This window comes from Cyprinus carpio, chromosome B23 (assembly GCF_018340385.1).
Source record: "Cyprinus carpio isolate SPL01 chromosome B23, ASM1834038v1, whole genome shotgun sequence".
Classification (NCBI taxonomy): Eukaryota; Metazoa; Chordata; class Actinopteri; order Cypriniformes; family Cyprinidae; genus Cyprinus; species Cyprinus carpio.
The window spans coordinates 757,595-769,002 of NC_056619.1; the positions used below are offsets into that span (position 1 = coordinate 757,595).

At 44.4% G+C, this 11,408-nt stretch overlaps 1 pseudogene; it reads left to right on the forward strand.

Moving 5' to 3' along the window:
- The first annotated feature begins 6,164 nt into the window (after positions 1–6,164).
- Positions 6,165–6,303, forward strand: LOC122142054 (annotated as a pseudogene).
- Positions 6,304–11,408: the final 5,105 nt, after the last annotated feature.

Consider the following 11,408-nt stretch of genomic DNA (forward strand, 5'->3'; position numbering starts at 1 on the left):
GATACCTGGACAATTTTCAATCTGGTTTCCGACTGCATCACAGCACAGAGACAGCGCTCATTAAGATAATAAATGATATTTGCTTAAATTCTGACTCTTGGCAAAATATCAGTGCTGGTATTGCTAGATCTCAGTGCTGCGTTTGACATTGTCGATCATAACATACTACTAGAGAGACTGGAAAACTGGGTCAGGCTTTCTTATATGATACTAAAAGAGCATAAGGTCATACTTAGAAGGCAGAGGTTATTATGTGAGTCTAGGAGAGCATAAGTCTAAGTGGACGTCCATGACATGCGGAGTCCCACAAGGCTCAATTCTGGCACCGCTCTTGTTTAGCCTGTATATGCTCCCACTAAGTCAGATAATGAGAAAGAACCAAATTGCCTATCACAGCTATGCTGATGATACCCAGAATTACCTAGCCTTATCGCCAAATGACTACAGCCCCAATGTATTGATGAAATTAATAGTTGGATGTGCCAGAACTTTCTTCAGTTAAACAAGGAAAAAACTGAAGTTATTGCATTTGGAAACAAAGATGAAGTTCTCAAGGTGAATGCATACCTTGACTCAAGGGGACAAACAACTAAAAATCAAGTCAGGAATCTTGGTGTGATTCTGGCGACAGACCTTAGTTTCAGTAGTCATGTCAAAGCAGTAACTAAATCAGCATACTATCATCTAAAAAACATTGCAAGAATTAGATGTTTTGTTTCCAGTCAAGATCGAATTGATTGCACTGTATTTTACATATTCACTGTATTCTATGTAAAATCATTTTCTATTTTTAACTGTTTTAAATTAATTTTAAATAAGTCAATTTTTAAATAATTTCCAATGTTTTAAAATTGCTTGTTTTATGTTTTTAAAATTGCTTGTTTTATTTTTGTTATTATTGCTCTTCATGATTATTTTACCTTCTTTTATGTAAAGCACTTTGAATTACCATTTGTGAGGAAAAGTTCAACACAAACAAACTTTACTTCCACATCATTCCCATGCCTTACCATTAGTGGTAGGGGGAGATTTTAACTGTGTTTTAGCCAAGACTGATAGGAAGAGGGTGGGGGCAGATTTTAGATTTGACAAGATATCAGTTTTAATGCAAAGTTTAGTTAAGGATTTTAAATTAACTGACTGTTTTAAGACTTTGCATCCAAGAGAGGTGGGCAACACCTGGGCCAGTGGTGATGGCACCAATGCCTCTCACATTGACTACATTTTCGTACGCGATTGCCCGCCGACTGATGCTATATTAACACCCCTGTATTTTTCCGATCACGTTATGCTGTCTTGCACCATTTCTTTCAACACAAAACTGATGGTAGGGCGAGGGATCTGGAAACTGAATTCCTCCCTTTTGCAGGATGAGGAGATAGTTAGTGACTACAGGGAGCAATTCAGTCAATGGCAGACCCTCCAGGACTTTTTCGATTCACGTGCACAGTGGTGGGAGATGGTGAAACACCGGATGAGACTGTTTTTTAGAAAGAAAGGGATTGAAAAAAGAACAAAGAAAAGAGACGCATGTTGGGACTGCAAAAAAGATTACAAAGGTATTTTAAGTTGGTAAATGAAGGGTTTGATTTTAATGAAGAATTAAATGAGGTTAAAAAATAAATGGCTGATTTGGAAATACAAAGAAATAAAGGGTTGATTTTAAGAAGTAAGGAAAAAGATCTGGAAGAAGGTGAAAAATACACAAGATATTTTTAAGAGGATTTTAACAAATAAAGGGGTAATAACCAATTTAAAAAATGGGGAGAAGGAAGCCAGAAATACGGAAGAGATATTAGAAGAGGTAGAAACATTTTATGCAGATTTATACAACAAAAAAGAGGTAACAGAGGAAGCCATAGAAAATATTTTGGGAAATTTAGAAAAGAAAATTGATAATGAATGTGCTATTTTAACCCAAGATTTTACTCTTTTAGAGCTTACAAAATGTATGAAGGATTTTAAAACAGGCAAGTCGCCGGAAAGTGATGGCCTCCTCGTGGAATTTTATTCAAAATTTTGGGACATTTTAGCACCAGAAATTGTAATGGTTTTTAAGGACTTTGACAGACTGGACTGACTCCCTGACAGTTTTAGACTAGGAATTGTTTCGCTTTTACATAAAAAAGGAGATAGAACAGACTTAAAAACATGGAGACCAATCAGCCTTTTAAATTTGGATTGCAAACTTTTTAGCAAGCTTTTAGCTTCACGCATGTTCATGTTTTTAAAGGACGTGATCCACCCAGATCAAGCATGCGCTGTGCCCGGGAAGAGGATCACGGACAGTCTGATATTGATCCGGGACATCATCTGTTTTGCGAGAGACAGAAACATTGGCCTTATAGTGCTAAATTTAGATTTTGTAAAAGCTTTTGATCGGGTCTCGCACCAATACCTATTGCAGGTACTGGAGAAAATGGGTTTCCCAGGGAGGTTTTTAGCATGGGTGGGATTGCTGTATAACGATATAACCAGCAAAATTCTCATAAATGGGCATTTAACAAAAGCTGTTAACATACACAGCGGCGTCCGTCAAGGGTGCCCGTTATCCCCGCTCTTGTACCAACCAATCACAAGACACAAACACACATCATGACAAGGGACAAAATGATCTCAATACACAAACTACCAGAAAATTTTCACAAATCAATTTCAGATATAAAAAAAGATTTGAAAATAATGAAAAACTGACTTTTTATCTGTCCGAAGAGCTTTGGAACTAACAGATTCTTTTTTTTATGATCAACATTTTTATTCAGATTTATTCACTTTCAGAAACAAATCACAGTTCACGGTTCAGAAGAACTATGCACAAACAGATGCTCCACTTGTACAGAAAAAGAGGGAAGAAAATAAAAGTGATGGTGATAAAAGTCAGAAAAGCATACGTAGGGATGTCAACTTTTAGCCTTTCTAGCAACATCTCAGCCAACATTTGTCCAACTCCGAATAGTGTTGTCCTTTACGCCGTTGAGCCTGGCATCCTTCCAGCAAGACAATGTCTCTGAAGTATGATAGCCAACTGAAAGTTATGGAAGTGGATGGTTCTATCCATAATTTCAAAATAGGGCAGCCGTACTTGCAGCTGATAAGGTCATTTTTTGATGAACATTCAACTGGAGACTGGAATTGTCTAACAATAGAAAAAGTAGGGGATCTCGAGGTACCTCTAAATGCATAAAATCTGAAAGAACAGAACATACAGTTTCCCAAAAAGGAACCACCACAGGGCATTCCCAAAACATGTGCAAGTAAGAGCCTACTGTAGATTTATTACATAAATGACAGTAAGGATCAGATCTAACCTTCATTTTGATAATACACTGGGAAAATAGGCTCTATTAATATGATTTATAATGTATCATCTGATGTGCAAGATTTTTAGAAGAATTAAAACATCTGGTCCATACCACATCCCAATCAGGTTGAGCAAGACCATCCCTTTCCCAGGAGTGGATAGCTGGAATAGAAGTATACTGCAGTAAGAGTTATTATAAATCTTAGAAACTAAACCACCAAGGAGTATCACTGTTCACCACTCCCACAAAGGATGAGAGAGCACATTGGTGGCCCAAGGAACGCCATAGGCCTTTAAAGCTGACCTCAGTCTTAGATATAGAAAAAATTCCAGGTAAAGAAAACTCTGCACTTAAGTCCTGAAACGACTTGAGGCCGTTATCACACAAAATGTCATTCAGTGTATGAACACACAGCATCAGACCAAGTTTTAAAAACAAAGGGTTTGTTGCCAGTGCGGTTATTATGCCATAAAGGAGTTGTCTTAGTATATAAGAAAGGTCCACTTATTTTCTCAACCTTTTTCCATGCATCAAGTAAATATTCAATAATTGGTCCATAAGTTTTCTTTAAGGATTTTGAAATACCTGAAAAGGGGAGATCCTGTAATCGAACTGGATGGATAATATTCGCTTCTAGAACACGCCATGGAACCGGAGAATCTGAATTAACCCAGATTCTGATTCCCCTTATTTGAAAGGCTAAATTATATAATTCAAAATTAGGCAAGGACAGACCTCCATCTAATTTCTTACGCTGCATCGTCTTAAGTCGGATTCTGGGGTTTTTCCTTCATCCATATAAACCTAGAAATGGCCGTATTAAGCTCCTTGAAAAAAAAAATGTTCAGGCGGAGGAAAGGCAACATGGAAATTAACCCTGGGGAGCACATTCATTTTAATTGTAGATATTCTTCCGTGAAGAGCTAACATAAGGACCATCTATCTAAGTCCTCCTTTATCTTATTCAGGAGAAATTTATAATTACAATTAGAAATAAGATGCATAGAGGGAAATATAGTAATACCCAAATATGTGAACTGTTTGACTATGGGAATCAGAGGAGGTAAACTATTAGATTCTTGTCTAGCTGCCTCATTCAAAGGCATTAGAGCAGATTTATTCCAATTTATTTTATAACCTGAAAAACTACCAAATATGTCAAAAAGGCTTAAGCACTCAGGAACGGACATAGAAATATTAGAAACAAAGAGCAAAATATCATCAGCATAGAGAGAAATTTTGTGTGAGGTATTTACGCAGATAATTGGTTGTATAGATAAAGTTTGTCGTACTGCTTGTGCTAGGTTCTGATAAAGTAAAAAGCAAGGGGGGATAACGGCAAAGAGCAAAAGAGGAAGATGCTAAGGAGCCTGTAAGAACCTGTGCTGAACAGCAATTGTAAAGCGTTTTAACCATTTGAATAAATCCCTGTCCAGCCCCTACATGATGGAAAACTCCAAAGACAAAGGCCTTCTCCGCTCCTACTATCAAAGGCCTTCTCCGCATCCAATGAAATGACCGCGGAGGAGGCCGGATAGGAACCTAACCTATGTATAATATGTAGAAGTCGCCTGATGTTATCGGAGGCAAATCGATCTTTGAGAAATCCAGACTGGTCATAGTTTATGACTTTATCTATACAATTACTTAGTCTATGGGCTAAAGTTTCCATCTGTAGTTATTAAACTAATGGGCCGATAACTGGCGCATTCTAAGGGGTCTTTGCCCTTCTTGAGTAAAAGGGTTATGAGAGCTGTATTTTGGTCCCTGCAAAGGGAACCAATAGACATGGGAGGACTGGAAGTGATAGGGAGGGTGGCAGGCTCTAAATTAAACAAAAACAAGTCAGAGGCCCAGCTCTTTGGACAGTGGGGCGACATAGACATGGGAGGACTGGAAGTGATAGGGAGGGTGGCGTACGAGGAAATTGGACCGATACTTTAGGGAAAGTAAGACAGCGACTGGGTTTGTGAGGACTAAGGACATTGACGATGGAGGGGAAGATTTTAGTTTTTAAAGCTGTGATTTTACCTCTGTTCTTATTGTTGTGTTCTGTTTTTAGCCCCCCCAGGTCCTTCATTTTAGCGGTGGAACGTGCTGTCTTTTATTTTCTCTGGGGCTCCAGGTGGGAGAGAATAAAGAGAAAAACAGTCAAGAAACGAAAGGAAAATGGAGGCAAAGGACTGCCAGATCTTAGCCTTTTTTTAGGGAGTAATTTTACAGAATTATATTTTAAGTATGCCACGGTCCCATCCAGTGACAAGACCGCAGCAATAGTTAAGTTTTGGATGGGGTCGTATTTAAGCTACCTAAAAATTTTAACAGTAGATCTTAGAACTCCAGTGTACTTTAACTTGCCAAAAGAATATGCCTTTATTAAGAAATTTTTAAAGAAACATGACCTAGAAAGTGAAAATGTGGACATTTTAAAAGATCATAAAAAGATCATCTCTGTTGTGCAGGATCGGGAGAAGGTGAGCCCAGTTTCAGGCCTAACTGAGAGCGAAGCAAAAACAGCGTGGAGAAACGCAGCCCACCCCGCACTTTGGAACCGGCAAAAAGACCTGATGTGGATGGTGGCCCACGAGATCCTACCAACCAGGGCGGTTATGCACTCCCGCGGCATGGCCGCCAACGCAAAGTGCCAACGGCTCGGGTGTAATCAGGAAGAGACCGTCCTCTGGGAGTGCGGCGCTGCACGGGACCGGTGGACCGTGACCGGCCCCCTGGTTTTCCCGTGCCTGTCAGTGGGTGGGGTCCAGATGGACTATAATCTCGCCATCCTAGGGGTGGGCCGGAGGATAAAGGATTTAACATCGAAACAGTTCACAACGCTTTGGCTCACCCTGAACGCTATAAAGCATGCCATCTGGACTGCCAGAAACCTGCTGGCACTCGTCCATTGCACTCCGGCCATGCTGACCCCTACGAATTCCCCAAATGTGGGAATCTCGACTGCATAATTTATGGTAGTGGAGGACTGTGTTCGCGCTCTCCCCTGAAATGGCTGGTTGAAAAAAACAGATGGTTTTTCTCTCCTGATCCTTTTTTATACAAAGCGTTTGTTCTGGCTTACTTTTCGGGTTCTCAATGATCCAGAGAGCTGTTCAGAATGAGGACTTCCATCATATGTTTGCTATGGGTTGTGCGTGTGTGAAAAAAAAGAAAGAAAAAAAAGTCACTTGCGCTCTTGAAAAATCGGCCCCTGGTGGGCTGTTTAGTTCAAATTTCTCACAGACCTCACTTTTCAAGTCGATCGGACTGACTGTTGCCGAGCTGTAGCTGTTTTAATGATTGTTTGGTTGTGCAGTTTCATTTCGTTTTCCCTTTTTTTCAGCTTGCAGCGCCACCAAGTGGCCAGACGCAGCGCCCTTTTGAGCCTGTGCATAGGCGTGCCGATTTGGGTGAAGTGATCTCATTCCTTTCTCCAGTTATAGCCATTTTAGCAACCTGGGCCACACGTCCTTCGAACCCAACACGTTTTGAGGGCCCCTCGCCAAGGTGGATGGAAATTTCCACTTTTTTGGGATGATTATTGACCGTCAGACTCCAGAGAATCTTTCTGTGCTGCTTTGGTTCGGACTGGGTCAAATACCTGGTGCTGGTTTGCAAAAGAAGGTTTTCGCCAAAATCCAAAATAGCCGAAAATTTCGCAGCACGACCTGCCAATTTGAGACCTGCCTCCCGTTCGGCTCGTGCCAAGGATTCCGATGACATGAGGCACGTGGCTCTGCGACAAACCGTTTGGGAGTTACGAGCGATGCCGTACTCTCCGCCGCAGCAGAGCCACCATCGGGCCGATCGGGGCGAGGCTCGGTGACGTTGCAGTCGGGGGAGGGTCCTACCCCAGCATTTCAGGTCTCCCTGACTTACCAAAGCCGAGATGGGCGTGGCCATGTCCCGCTTCCTCCCCGCTGCACCATTGCAGCATCGCTTCTCGGCCTTTTGGCTAAGATCAAGTGTGATCGACCCAAATGGATTCAACGAGAGAGGATGCACCTTTGCCGACCATGGTGGTGCGGCTGAAGAATACGGTTCGTTTACAAGTCAAGGCGGATGCAGCGGCTGACGTTAAGAGAAGATTTGGAAGAGGATGTTTCGGGATGTTTAATTTTTTGTTCGCAAGATTTTTCAACCTCTGGCTTTATGGATTAGACCTTTTTTCAACTAAAAGACTGTGTTGCATTCTATGAAGCATGGGAGAAGAAAAAAGATCACCAGCGCTTAACAGGCCTGCATCTCTTCCCTGCCTTTGCTCAGGATTTTCTGCCGCTAACGATCCACCTGTACAATCCTTTTGTGGAAGATGGGGATGTTTTAACATTCTTGGCCAGGTATTGTGAGACGGTGAGAGGAGGTGAACGTTTGAAGGACCGGTTTGGTATATGGACTGGAAAGAGAAGATACCTGGTTAAGCTGCGTGCAGACACAGCGTCGCCAGGTGGTTTAGTTCATCCACCTGGGACCTTCTTCATTGGATCAAACAGGGGCTTTTTGCACTACCCAGGTCAACCAGTGTACTCCAGGAGGTGTGGTGCATAGGGGCATGTGAAAGCTGACTGCACAGGACAGAGATGCCGCTTTTGCGGATCTGCAGAGCACATTGCGAAGGCTTGCCCAGAACCAAAAACCTGCAGTTTATGTGGAGGAGGAGATCATCTGTTCCGGGTATGTCCTAGCAGACAGAAAACATATGCCAGCCTATTTAAGGAGGGACAAGGTATTCAGGCTGATTTTGAAGGACTATTGGTGAGTGTTCTGGGCGGAGGGGAAAGTCAAGAAGCAGGCCCTTCAGGAGTGGGTGCAGGTGGTGGAAGGGTGGGGTGGGCAGGAGCTTCAAATGAGTCACAAACAACGAAGAGGGAGGAGGTGGGCAGGAGCTTCAAATGAGTCCTTCACAGCAATTGTCAGAGTTTGATGTTTGCGGAAGTACTGTGTGGCATTTACAGGAGACGGAGCTGGGGAAGGCAGAGTCTATTGGTGGCGAAGAATTTCCACTTTTTTGCGCTATGATTACCTGACCGTCAACTCACGCGAATCTTTCTGTGCTGCTTTGGTTAGGACCTGGGCCACATACCTCTCGGTGACGGGTTTTTTTCTTCTCTGGCCACTATAGCCTATGTTGCACAGATCAAAATCTCAATTACCATAGCTCACGAAAACCTCGTAGCCAGCACCTGTCGGCCTAAGCACAACCTCTGTCGCTATGACATCTCGATCCTCGTTTCGGCTCGTGCCAAGCCGATTTCACTGAGCGATCATGACGGCACGTACGGCTATTGGAGCAGAACCGTTTGGGAGTTACCGTGAGCAGATGCGGTATCCTATTCCGCCGCATGTCCTCCTCGACGCCAGATCAACGCCGGGCCCTTTCCGATTCGAGGGGCGAGGCCTCCCCCTTTCCCTTTCGGTGACGTATGCTGTCGTGGGGAGGTGTCATACCGTCGGCAGCGTTTCAGTGTTCCCTCATGACTCTACCAAAAGCGCCCGAGCGGTTTTGGACCGATGGCCAAGTCCCGCTGTTCTCCACGCTGACAACAGAGCAGCATCACTTCCTCGTCCTTTTGGTGCTAAAGATCCAGATGTGAGCGACCACACCAAATGGGATATTCAATCGATTTTTCCTTGAGATGATGGCACCTTGTCCCCCCCGTACATTGTTTGGTGCGGCTTTTCCCTGACAGCAATACTGTCTCGCGTGTACAAGTCCAGGCGGATTCCGCTGCGGACGTGAAGAGAAGATTTGGAATGAGGATTCGTTGCGGCATCTGAGCCTGTCTTGCGAGAGAACGTTTTCTCGGCTTGTTTCGCAATTTACTGGTTTAATTTTTGTTTGACCCATCGATTTTCTTTGAATCAACTATGGATTGCATGGCTCTAGACCTTTTTTTCCACTAAAGGGTACGGTGTTGCATTTCTGAGGCAATGCTCTGTTGGAGAAGATAAGAACCAAAAACGATTTCACAACACACGCGACTATTACGACCCTAGGCCTGGCATTCGCTTCCCTTGCCTTGACTCTCTAGGATTTTTGGCCGCTTAACGAGTCCACCGTTACCATCCTTTGTGTGGAAGATGGGGATGTTTTAACATTATTGGCCAGGTTATGCGTACGAAGACGGTTGAGGAGGGACGTCCGTGAACGTTTGATCCGGATCCCTCCCCCCCCCCCCCCCCGGTTCTGGTGTACTGCGCCGCACTGGAGATCAGCAAGAAGAACCTGCGTTACCCCATTGCTTGCCGTGCCACGACACTAGCCCTTGCCCTCCTTCCCCCAGTGCCCTGTGCCTTCCCTCGTTTCAATCCCACCTGGACGTTCTTTCCATGGCATCAAACAGGGGCTTTTTGCACTATCCAGGTTAACCAGGTACTGAAGGAGGCTCCCCTTCTTTACTCGCCTTGTTTTTTTCCCCCCCCCTGTGTTGCTGTCTTTCTTCTGTCTTCTCTCCGCGAATGTTGAGATAAGCTGTGACTGCACCTTCCATGTGACCAGCCCCTATGCCTACGTGCGATCGTCTCAGCTCTTTGTCGCGGGATCTTCCGCCTCTCCCCGAGAACATTGCAGGTCTCCGTCCTGCGCTTTGCCTTTCGCCTAACACTGACACCCAAACTCCTTGCCAGTCGTCTTATGTGGGAGGGAGGACGACTTTCAAGTTTATCTTGTCGTCCGAATGAACCTGGATACCGCCTGAGTCAGTGATAGCACAGATGCACCTAGTAAAGCCATCATCCTCTGCCTTAAATTTCAACGGTCAGGGGGCAAGGTCTCAATTCAGGTCGCGACTGTTGGTTACCTCCAGGACTACTCCTTTGGTGAGTGTTCAAATACGTTAGCCCGCCCCCGGCCCAGGGTTGCACACCCCCCGGCCCCCCCAAGTAGTCCGGCCCAGTTTAGCCACTTGTTGTGTTCGTTGCATTGCGCCAATTTAACCTTGTGGTGCAGCACGCACGTTTTTGTTTTGTGCTATTCCCCCCGATCTACAAGGTGTGCCCACCAGGCCGCGTGGGCGTTGAAACATAGGAATCGACCCCAGTGTTTTTCAGATGGCAGCGATGCGTGTGTCGGAGTGAGCTCTAACTCACTATTGCAGTTCGCTCTTCAACAAACAGCAATGGTGATCATGTCGTCTTGATGGTTTGCCTTTCTCGGTATCTAGCCTTATAGCGCGTGCTCTCGTGCACTTTCTGTCCCATCCCGAAGGCACCTGCACCGAGTTTGTCGGAATGAGGGAGAGTCTCTACTGGTTGCGCGAAGCTCGAGTCCCCTTACCTGTCACTTGCAATGGAAACGGAGCTGGTTCACTGCTGGGTCCGGACACGGGTCAAAGGCAGAAGGAGAGGAAGCTTTGTGGGGCTGTGATTGGAAGATTCGGGTAAAAGAAGTGCTGTAAAGTCCACGTCCAAGAAACTGTTACTCAGACGAGTCCAGAGCAAGGAGGGCTGGGGGTGCAGATGGACACTGGGGGAACAGCGTTTCTTGGCTGTGTTGGGGAAAGTGGCTGGTATGTACTAGGGAGAGGGGGCGGTGGAGGGAGGGCTTTGGAAAGGGTCCACGTCAATTTTGCGGGAGGATAAAGAAGGGAGGGGGAGCAGAGGGATGAGGGAGGAGAAGGAGGGGATTGGATGGAAGTAATGGGGAAGGGGAAGGGGAAAAAATAAGCATTTAGAGCGCAAAGGTTTAAAAGCGAGCATGTGAAGTTTTTTTGAGCCTTTGCTTGGGTTTTTTCCTTTCTTTTTAAAAGTTTTTTTTGTTTAAATGGTGTGTTTAAAGGTGGCAACTTTGAATACAAAAAAACATAAAAAGAAGGACTGCAATATTTCTGTCTTTAAAAATGTCACCTTGGGATGTGTGTTTTTTGCAAGAATGCCATTTGAAGGATAAAAATGATGTTTCTGTTTTTTCTGCGGGGTGGGTCTCTGGTGGGAAATGGGGCCTTCCTTTTTGGGTGTGGGGGAATGTCAATGCAGATGGGGTGGGTACCTTATTTTATTTCATGGGACTTTTGTTATTGAGTCTGCTATTGTTATTATCCCAGGGAGAGTAGTGCTTGGGATGTGAGGTGGAGGTGAATAAGTTTTCGCTTTGTAAATGTTTATGCTCCGAGT